This window comes from Lolium perenne, chromosome 1, assembly GCF_019359855.2.
Source record: "Lolium perenne isolate Kyuss_39 chromosome 1, Kyuss_2.0, whole genome shotgun sequence".
NCBI lineage: Eukaryota > Viridiplantae > Streptophyta > Magnoliopsida > Poales > Poaceae > Lolium > Lolium perenne.
Genome location: NC_067244.2, coordinates 172,583,855 through 172,594,924, shown reverse-complemented (window position 1 = coordinate 172,594,924; position 11,070 = coordinate 172,583,855). Strand labels below are relative to the sequence as shown.

The 11,070-nt window shown below is 46.5% G+C and overlaps 1 long non-coding RNA gene across 4 annotated transcripts; it reads left to right on the top strand.

Moving 5' to 3' along the window:
* Window positions 1–1,485: 1,485 nt before the first annotated feature.
* On the top strand, window positions 1,486–5,000 carry LOC139831002 (uncharacterized). 4 transcript variants are annotated; one of them, XR_011744796.1, is made up of 9 exons: window positions 1,486–1,704; window positions 1,816–1,960; window positions 2,038–2,134; window positions 2,480–2,740; window positions 2,841–2,878; window positions 2,992–3,105; window positions 3,218–3,317; window positions 3,755–3,860; window positions 4,633–5,000. It is a non-coding gene; the product is annotated as an uncharacterized lncRNA (long non-coding RNA). The 4 variants fall into 4 exon arrangements; XR_011744798.1 differs by adding an exon at window positions 3,936–3,973 and having other exon boundaries at window positions 1,816–2,134; XR_011744800.1 differs by having other exon boundaries at window positions 1,816–2,134; window positions 3,235–3,317.
* Window positions 5,001–11,070: the final 6,070 nt, after the last annotated feature.

Genomic DNA, 11,070 nt, shown 5'->3' with positions numbered 1-11,070 from the left:
CTATTTTTCTAATCCGCGCGGTGCCTTGGCTTGTTCCGCCGCCGCTCTCCCTCCTTGGCCGGCCGCCGCCTCGTCTCCCCCGCCGGCCGCCGTCCCGTCGCCGGCCGCTGCCGCGTCTCCCCCGCCTCTCCCGCCGGCCTGCGCCCTGCCAGCCGCCTCTTCCCGTCCTCTGCCGGCTGCTCCTCTCCCGTGCCGGCCGCTCCTCGCTCCAGACGCTCTCCGCCCAGCATCTCTCTGCCGGCTCCCGATCCACACCGTGCCGTCCTCTGCCGTGCTCATCCCGCGCCGGCCGCTCCTGCCTGCTCTCCCGCACGCCGGCCGCTCCTGCCTGCTCTCCCGCGCCTGCCGCCCCTGCCTGCTCGATCTGGTCGCGCGGAAGGATCCGCCCGCCCCTACTCTCTCCTCTGTTGACTTTGCCCGCGTCGGCCCCTGCTCATCCCGCGCCGGCCGTCCCGTGATCCATTTTCTCTCTCCTCTGTTGACTTCGATCTAAAAAAAAATAGCGAAAAAAATACTGTCGTCGGCTGTTGTTACCCGATGTCTTCTTCTGCTGATCTTGCCTTATCTTTGGGCCTCCCTTCGGTCCTTGGTATTTGTCCGCTGTCTCCGTGTATGATGACTAGCCATTCTTCGTCGCCGTTTGCGGCCTCTTCATGCGGCTCTGCCCGTGCTTCGCCGACTTCGTCTACGTCGGCCCGCCGCTCTACATCGACTTTTGCGGCCTCTTCCCGCGGTTATGGCCGCGCTTCGTCGACTCCGTCTACGTCGGCCGGCCGCTCTACATCGACTTTCGCGGCCTATTCACATGGTTATGACCGTGCTTTGCCGACTCTGTCTTCATCGGCGTGTTGCTCTCCGTCGCCCCCTTTGGTGGCCTCTGTGCGTGTGGGTGATAGCTCCTCGTCGGCACCTGATTGTACGCCGACCTCTCCAGTCGCGCCCCTCTCTGCGCATGAGATAGCGCAGCTTCACTGCCTGCTTGATGCTTGGGATTCCAGTTTACGTCAGTAGCCTCGCAGTCCGAGTCTCCGCCCTCGTCCTCATTGCACCTACTGTGGCAAGGTTGGCCACACTTCCTCCACCTGCTGGACGCGGGATCCCAGTTTACGTCCTCACTTCCAGGATCGTCAGCAGGCTGGCTCTTCAGGATCTTCTGCAGTTGCACTCTCTGATCAGGACATTCTCAGGGGTCTTCGTGGTCTGCTCGCTACTACAGACTCTTCCTCGCCGGGCGCTGCTGGTTCTGTGACTGGCTCTTCTGGCACTGCGCGACCACCACTTTCTACACAGTCAGGTACGTCCCCGTGGTATATGGATTTTGGAGCTTCTTTTCATATGACCTCTGAGTCCTCTATTCTGTCTGCTCTGATACCATGTTAGGACAATATGCTTGTTGTATTATCAGGGGGCCAAATGCCACAATATGCAGAAAGCCCCCTAACATATGGGGAAACTACGGACATATATATACATCTAACAGAGCCCACACAGCCGGCCGGAGAACACCCTCGTCTTGACGCCACCTGCTGCTCCATATGTTCTTCTTCGTGGCACCTCCAGCTTCGCCTCGGTCAGCCATTGGTACAACCAGATGGAGGCATGGACCAGATCATCGGCAACTCCCTGTAGCCTGGCACCGCCAGAGTGCTGGCAGACACCAATGGCGAGAAGCCGTGGCGACAGAAGCAGCAAATCAACAAAAAGGTGGCTCCTTTTTACATCTTTGTTGTGATTGATTTGGGGATTTTTATTTAAAATATTGGGATCTAATGGATGAGATTCTAGAGACGAGCTGATGTTTACGGTCACATGTAGACTTCTTCTGGCACTGCCCCTTACCATGGTTCCCTGTTACAATGTAACACCCTCCTAAATCTGAAATGGAAGAGGGTACGGCTGAAGATTGGGGGCACCACATAGATGGAGAATAGAAAATGCACCTCATAATGCTGATCCAAAGGTAGTACCTGTTCGAAATGCACTGATCTTGTTCATTGATGTCCTGGTTTTTTTCACAAAGCTTGGTGATCTTGCGAGGTGATCGTGCATTGCTGAGGGGGGCGTTGGATCAAGCCTTGTCGTGTCCACGAAACTCTAGCATCTCCGATTATACCGGCACATCACCATTGGATACGTGAGTTTTTCTTGCTCTTCTTTGTGCCACTCAGTGAATGGTCGTGCCTGGAGCACTTTCTTGACATCGTCGCTGCCAACCTACAGCATAAGATGGACACACTAATAGTTCTAAAATTAACTGAATTCATTGATTCAATGATGGTTTAATCTATATGCAGCAACGAATTAGACACGGTTTGATGCTTATAAAATATGGTCATATGGTAACTCAAATATAGTTTCTCTAGCTCTGCATGTAAGGTCTTTGCAGTTCATTGTAGTGCAGTTTTGGATGCACATTGATTCTGAATAAATGATTGCTTCCTGAAGTTTATGTTTCAAGTTTGATTACTTTCGTTGACAGGCTACGCATTGACGGACGGCTCTGTCGGACTTCCTCATCCTCATCACTGATTTCTTTGTGCCCTGATCTTCATTTGCATCCCCCTTTTTTGATTCTTTGGCATCCATTTCTTTTGCTTATCATCTGTTGAAGGTATATCATGTATTTGATAAAAATAACATGCATAGTCACTGAATTTTGCCGTCCTTGCTCCTGTTCCTCATCTGCAGGAGGTTGTGTCATTGTCATCATGTACCCACAGGAGGCCAGCGATGTGGACGGGTATGTGCATCCTACATGTTAGTTTTGTTCTTTCAACCTTAGATTCTTCCTAAATAAATTCGGATTTCAAATCCCAATTTTCTGTTGTGTTCCTTTCCAGGTGAAGCTATATCTAAATTGCGCTGCTCTGCAACTAAGGTTTATAGAGGGTCCAATCTATTATGCATAAATTATGAACCATTTTTTATGCATACTTACTAAATACATTAATGATTGACCAACTTTTTACTCTTACCTTGTTTTATGTGCAGGTCTAGGGTCCAATCTATTATGTATAAATTATCAAGGAATTTAAATATTTGTTTACATAAGAAGGAATACACAATATAATGGGAGCTATTATCAGGATGTCTTCATATATCAATGTTAGTTTCTCGACATGTTAGTTGAATTAGTGGCGACATTCAGTTTTTTGCGTGTACAATTGCCACAGTTGAAGCATAGCAGAACACTAAAAGGATGGGATTATTTGGTTAGCCATTTGGTGAGTGCAGGAACTATCTCGAACTTTTGGAGGCTCTTCTTTCTTTATATGATGGTTCGGACAAAAATCCTTCATGCAGCCTTGTTATTTCTGGTAATGAAAATTGTTGATGTTTTCACTTGTATCTCTGAATTTTGTTGTTGTTGAGATATCTTGTCTTGTCGTTGGTCGAATCCATTCTAGATGAGATTGAAAATTTCTTCATGCTGAAAGATTTGCTGTTTGCGCAAAGATTATGTGTCGATCGGCTCTAACAGAATTGATCGTATTTGAGGGTCGAATGTGGATTTGTTCCACCAGGTGTGATGAGCATATGCACTTGCAGGTGTTAAAGAATAGGGTATCTAAAATATTTATGTTAACCAATCATTATTTTTGGCCTGCCTCTGATTTATGCTCTTTCTTGTGCTTTCTTAGTAACAGAAATTTTGTACGGTTTTGTTATCGATGATATTATTAGTACAAAGCTTCAGAATGTTAAAAACCTCATATGGAATACTATCTTGAACTTAGATTCATTTCTCTTGCAGGTGCGAAGAGAATCCACTGTCTACAGTATTGTGACAATGCACAAACCTTGGCAGGCCACACTAGATGTCTGGTATAATGGTGGATTATTGAGCAATAATCTTCAAGGTAAACAGTCTAATATTTCATTTACAATTCAATTTTGAGAAAATGGTTGTTAAAAAATAGGATTATCCCCACCAGGTTGGATGGCCATATGCATTTGCAGGCGTTGAAGAATGGTGTGTGTGCTTTTTATTAATCTACTATTTTGCTATGTCTCTGAATGGTGTGTGTGTTGGGGAGTGATGTTTTGGCACATGGGAGCGTATGCTCCCTTTATTTTGAAATACATGTTACACACATTTTAAAATGTTAAAAAAATTAAAACAAAAATTTTGCACGTACATCTTCATGTGCTACGCGCTCACAAAGTCGTTTCATGAAAAATCGACATGTCATGTGGCCTGTGTAAAAAAGACAAAATTCGGTGCTAAAACAAAGACTTGTCACAAGATAAACTTTCTCTTTTTCGCTTAGACTACAAAAAATAACATTTTTTCGTGAAACTTGACGAATACACATATATTATGGAGATGTACACGTAAAAAAATTTGTCAAAATTTTTTAACACTTAGAAATATGTTTTTATGGTAGAGGGATCATACGCACCCAGGAGCCGAATTGAGTTTCTGGTGTGCTTTTTATTAAGTGGGTTAGTAGTAGGAGTTGAGATGATTATAGGACTAGCACATAAATGCAATTCAGTTTAATAAGAGACAATAGAAAAAGGAAATGTGGGGCGCTCATATGTGAGCAGATTTTGTGTTATATTGTCAGTTCACTTAGATAAATGACATTAGAGTTCTACGATTTGTTGATATGTGTGCTAAAATTTCAGGTTTTTACCGTCAAGTCGTTTGGATGTATAAATCTAAAAGAAGCTCAATTATGTTGCTCGCCAGAAGCATGATCACCCTACAATCCACTTTTTTTTTGTTTGAGTTCAGTTTTATTGGCGCTAAGCAGTGGCCGTGAAGCGAATGAGGATAGGAGGGGAGGGGAGAGGATGGTAGGAAAAGGCGCCAATGTTGTTGCTCTCCAGGCCTACGAGGAGCACAATCACGCTCGAGTCCACTCCTTTTTAGTTTAGATTTGTTTATTGGCATTTTTATATGTCGACTCTTCAAAACTTGCAATTAAGCTCATTGCGATTGCGTATTAATGCTCAATGACAGATTACATGCATGAGAAGGTAAGTCATCAGAATTTCATTGTCAAAGTTATCTAATATTTAATTTCTGAATTTGGTGCTCTTATTTGTCCTTACACCTACATGCTTCAGATTTATTTTTGAGCGCTCGCTTAATTTGGAAATAAACGAATACAATATTTTGATATTAGATTTTCTGAATTTGGTTTACTGAATTTGGTTTATACCAATGAAATGGTTTCTGTTCTTTGTGTTCGTAAACTGCGCTCTGTTGGGGCACCGTAAATTTGTTACAACAACTATGTACAGTACTATTACAATTTATCTTTTTGTAGGAAGATGTAAATAGCTTAGGTTTGTGGTCTATTATTCCCTAAAGCACCATAGTGATGTTAATGCAAAACATCATGGTTAAAATATAATTCTGATGCGAACAAGTACCATTATTTTTTATGCATCAGAATTATATCATAGCTTTCTCAAACCGGAAGATTATTTTTTAAGTGTACTCGGGTGGTTATTTATTTTATACTTGTTCGCACATATTAAAAAATTTAAGGAGCCGTGGAAACGCACGGGCACTCAACGAGTAAACTATAGAATTCCGGTCTAAATCAAACCCTGGAGCTGTTCGGCAGACCGGGAAAAAACAATTCCAGGCGGGAATAACCATTATCTCACCGACTAGATGGACCCGCATGTCATATTCAGCTCTATCCTACCCCATCTCTCCCTAAAAACAAAAGGTTAACTGGAACAACCGACATGGGGTGGGGTAGGGACGCCGATGGACGGAGTTCACAAGGCGTCGCTCCGTCGGTGCTTCTCGCGACTACTGTTCGCACATGGGAACGAGGGCATCGTCGTGGTGTTACAACTCGCATGTGGGTCCCGCGGGCGCTGCTACCACACTGCCACTTCCACGCGGGCCTCCGTCGATGGTGCATGCCGACCGCTGGCTCTACTCGCGCACAGAACGACATGTAGTGGAGTGGCGGCGCTGGCACGAGAGGCAGGGCGGCGTGTAGAACTGGAGGTACGGGAAGAGCGACATAGGCGTTGGAAGGTAGGGCAAGACAGTGCGCACAACGAGAAGCAGTGGAGCGATGGCGGGGCTGGGAGATGCGGATCTGCCGACGGTGGGGCTAACACCACGATGCGTTTGGTGATCAATATATGGTAGTGGGGATCCAGTGGAAAGTGGCTAAAGCTTGGGGAAAGAGATAGCATGTGGGACCGCATGGTTAGTGAGAGTACCGATAAGAGATTTCTTTTCTCATGTGGAAAACGGCCACAGGGTTTGATTTAGACCGAGATTCACAAGTTTTCAGTACAAACAACAAGATTTGGAGTTGAGGGTTCATTTCGCTGAACCTCTACAAGTTCAGGGTTTATAATAGACTTTTTTCCTTCCTCTATTTAGGCATTTTGGATTGAACCTTTTGCTAATCTAGCTAACCCATGAGCTACACAAGTTATCTCGCGAGGACTGAATTTTCACAACTCTATCAGTGAGTGATAGATTTTATCGAAGAGGGAGACTAGGAAGCTAATGTCCGACGCTCAGCTTAAAGGAATGACAAAGGACGTGGTGGTGGTGGTGGTGGGCCGTCAGCCGTGCTGGTGGGCGCGAAAAACACATGATTTTCAGAGCAGGCGGGTTTGGGATGCCAGGGTGGTGATCTGTCTCCGGTGGATCATAGCGACGGATGCGTATTCGATGAGCGATGTGCTAGTGCGGCCTCTTTTCCCCGATCTCCCCCTCTCTCTTGTGGACCACGGGTTTGCCACTTTGCCTCGTCTCCCTGACTCCTTCCACCTTGTTTGTTTCGCACGCCTCTTCGTGCTAGCAGCTGGAAGGATTTTCCTACTCTAGCACAATGTGCTGTGCTCGATCGTGCGCTGAGCGCTGTCTCTCATTACTGCCCAAACCAATGAGGTTCCGTTTTTTTACAGGGGGATACCAACCAGAATGCACTCCAGCTGAGGCGATTTTGACAAAAAATAACCTCCTTTTGAAAGAAAAGCACATACTGACTCTCCGGTTAAACTATTTCACTCATCTAACCCTTTTGTGTGGCGCTCCTCCCATCGGCGCTACACCTCATTATGTGGCGTTCATGTGAGCGGCGCCACACATCCATCCGACGTGGCGTGCTCGACGCTGACCAGCCGACGTGGCATGATGTGTGGCACGTTCACATCGGCGCCACACATTGAAACTGTGGCGCCGCTCGGAAGGGCGCCACACATCCACTTATGGGCGCCACACATCCACTTATGTGTGGCGCCCGCGCCCGCCCGAGTCTGATCCTCTTCTTCTTCTCTCTTCGTTTCTTCTCTACAAACAATGAACCGCTGCCGCCGGCCGCCCCTCCTCCCCCCCCCCCCCCCCCCCGCAATCGGCCACGAATTCGTCAGATCTGACCGGCCAAATCGTTCCCCATCCATTCCTCAAGGTAATCCTCTTCGAATCCTTCTCATTCATCCACTAATTTCATAGATCTTGCTAGATTTGTACATGAACCCTAGACGTGGAAACTAGATTTGAATGTTGGTTGGTGGAATCTAAATTATACTCTATGTGTTGAAATTGATAGCCTCATGTATGCATGTGTTTAACCATAGATTTGTTGGACCCTAGATATGAAATTTTACATGTATGTATTGAAACCCTATGTATGTATATGTTGAAATGGCTAATATTTGTTGATAGACTCATCAAAGCACGCGTATCGAGTTAGTGAACCACGCGTATGATGAAGACATCGTGGACGAGCCAATTGTGTTCGATGAGGTTGCGCAAAGCCAGTACGACAGGACTGCTCGAGCAGGGAGATCGACTTATATTGCTTCCTCCCTGAACTTCATGGTAATGTATTCTCTCATTAGCTAGTACATCATCTATATTGGCATGTGCTCGCTCAAATTGTGTATAATATGGAATGTCACAGCGGTTCGAGATCCAGAAAACAGCTGACGAGTGTGAGGTTATTTGGGACCAGAGCCATAGAGATGAAAAGCCTATCGGACCGATGCGGTATTTCATTAAGGTATGGTCACCAACTTTGAATGTAAGCTATTATGTTTGGCGGCTTTGTAACCACGACTTCCATGACGCAAAACACTGCATGGAAGTTGCGGCGGTTAGCCAACTTGGTAGGTTGCCGCAAAGGCGAAATTGTTGCATGCTCTTCTGAAGATTCGGAGGTATGGACTATTTTGTTGCCGTCAAACATGTGCTTAGTAATTTCAACTTTTTCTGACCATGTGTTCATGTTTGTGAAGATTCCTGACGACACCATTCTGAGTCAAGGCAAAAAGCAAGCCACACGGTCTGCGTACATGTTGAAGCCAAGGGGCAAGGCTCCGAAACATTACACTCCGGAAGACTACGCGAACCGAAGGAAGAAGGCTATCGTTGAGTCCGACGAGGAGCCGCCGCGGAGGTCACCTTTGAGGAGGATGAGGAACGATGAGTCGTCCTCCTCAGAGGAAGAGGTGGAGGAAGAAGCGCAACCACCGCCACCACGGAGGAAGCAGCCCGCGAGGAGGGGACGGAAATCTTAGATGGATTTGCTATGTTGTGTGAACTCTATCTTATATGAACTCTACCTATGTTATTTGGGACCATGTCGTCATTGCTATGTGTTGTTTGAATTCTATCTTAAATTGTATGAATCTATGTGCTACGATGTGAGCTATGAATCTATGATGTGTGCTATTTGTATGATGTGTGTATGAAATTGCTATTGATGTGTGTAGTCACTTTGCAACCATGCCAAGTTAATTTTCTTGATTTTTATACCCAAGTCAATGTGTGGCGCCGAGGCCATGGGCGCCACACGTAACAACATAATGGCCCGAAACATACTTTAAGATAATTCTCCAGGGACTTAGCCGTTTTGGGGAGCCTGTTTGTGTGGCGCCGATGCCTAAGTGTGGCGCCCATGTCGTCGGCGCCACACAAAAAGGCTCGCCAAAAATGCTAAGGACTAAGCATCCGGAGCCCCTGGATGTTTTCGACATATAAGTTTCAATGTATCGCGCCAATGTGAACGGCGCCACTCATCCTGCCACGTCGGATGGATGTGTGGCGCCGCTCGCATGGGCGCCATACAGTGAGTTGTGGTGCCCGATGGTAGGGGCGCCACACAAAAGGGTTAGATGTGTGAAATAGTTTTGCCAGAGGGACAGTCTGTGCTATTCTTTCATAAAAGAGTTATTTTTGTGTAAATCGCCTGCAGCTGAATAGATCTACTTCCTTCATTCACTTTAATGCAGAGGCTGAGGTCTACCCTATTTCAGAATATATTTTTACGGAAAACTGAAAGGTCTTACATTTGCTTGCAAAACACCGAAAACTCTCTCAATGTCCTTGCGAGCTGCTGAATGGATCGTAGCGAACAAGAGGGGGGGGGGGGGGGGTGAATGGCGCTACGTCAAGTTTTAGTCTTTTTCAATTTTTATGCAACGGAAGGTAAAGGTGTGAACTTTAGTAATAGGGGTGATCCTACAATGAAAATCGGACGAGTACAACAAGTAAAGGAATCAACAAGATAACGAGAGTAAGGAGCGAGACAACCGGGGGGCGCGAGGCGAGTCGAGGTTTGTTTCCCGCAGTTCCTTCCACTAAAGGAAGTACGTCTGCGTTGAGGAGGTGCTAGTCTCACACAAGAGACTAGGCGGCCACACCACGAAGGAAGGCCTCACCTTCTTCCTCGAGAGAGCTCCACGAAGGTGCTCTCCCTCTTCCACTAAGGCACCGGTCGAGGCGGTGATTCCTTCACAAGGTTGGGGCGAGCTCCACCACAAGGATGCTCCCAACACCCTATGGATCTAGTACATCACCAAGCTAGACTCCATAGCTGCACATCTCCAATGCTCCACCATAGGAACCCATCTCCAATGCTCCACCATAGGAACTCTTCCAATGCTCCACCAAAGGAACTATCCAATGCTCCACCAAAGGAACTCTTCCAATGCTCCAGAAAAGGAACTCTTCTCCAAGATCCACTAAAGGAACCCTACCACCAAGATCCACTAAGGAATAGCTAGTATTGGTGAAATCTCTCTTGGTAGAACTATAGATCGGGGTCTCCTCCACCTATCCTCAAAGTTTGGGCAAGATTGGTTGGATGGGGAAGGAGATCCTCAAGGATTAAGCTCAGCAACAATGGAGGAGAGAGAGGGGGAAGAGATAAAATCGTGTTGGGGAAGAAGGGGCCCTTAAATAGGCTCCTCCAAATCCAACCGTTATGTCCAGATTTGGCCTAAGCGGTATTACCGCTTCTGGGAAGCGGTACTACCGCTCTGAGTTCGAAATCCCCCCAGATCTGGTCAAAGGACGCAGAGCGGTACTACCGCACGAGGTACCGCTTGAGGTACCGCAATAGGGTCCAGACCTTACTGGATCCAAAGCGGTACCAGGGCGGTACGACCGTAACTCGGTTACGGTACCTAAGCGGTACCGTGAGCGGTACTACCGCCCCAGGTACTGCAGGGGTACCGCAGCGTGTTCTGGGGAACAAAATCAGCACAGACTCAGAGCGGTACCAAGGGCGGTACCTATAGGGGTAGCGGTACTACCGCTACAGGTACCGGTAGTACCGGCCTGGCTAAATCTGGTTTTCTTCCCTTTTTCTCTCCAACCATGTCACCTCGCTAAACACACACAAAACCAGAAAACCTATCAACTACGCTTCAGTCTTCCGATCTTGACGCGTCCGGCGAGGTCACCGTGCTCTTGCAAATCTAAAAATGATACTCAAGGCACACGGTGAGATTACTCAAGTGTTGTCATCAAACACACAAAACTTGGGGTGTGAATTTTGCTCTTACAATCTCCCCCTTTTTGGTGTTTGATGACAACACAATAGTTGACAATAACATATGATATTATGATGAGATCGTTAGATTTGCAAAAACTCGACGGAGCTCCCCCTACACATGTGCATATCATGAATATGTATTTGAATACAAATACACATGTTATAGAGACATCACTCCCCCTAGTTTTTACAAACCAAGCACATATGCAACATAGATACATGACATGTTCAAGAAGCATATGCACAATATGGAGGGAACATAAGATCATGCACGGAGATTTGGGTGAAGTTATCA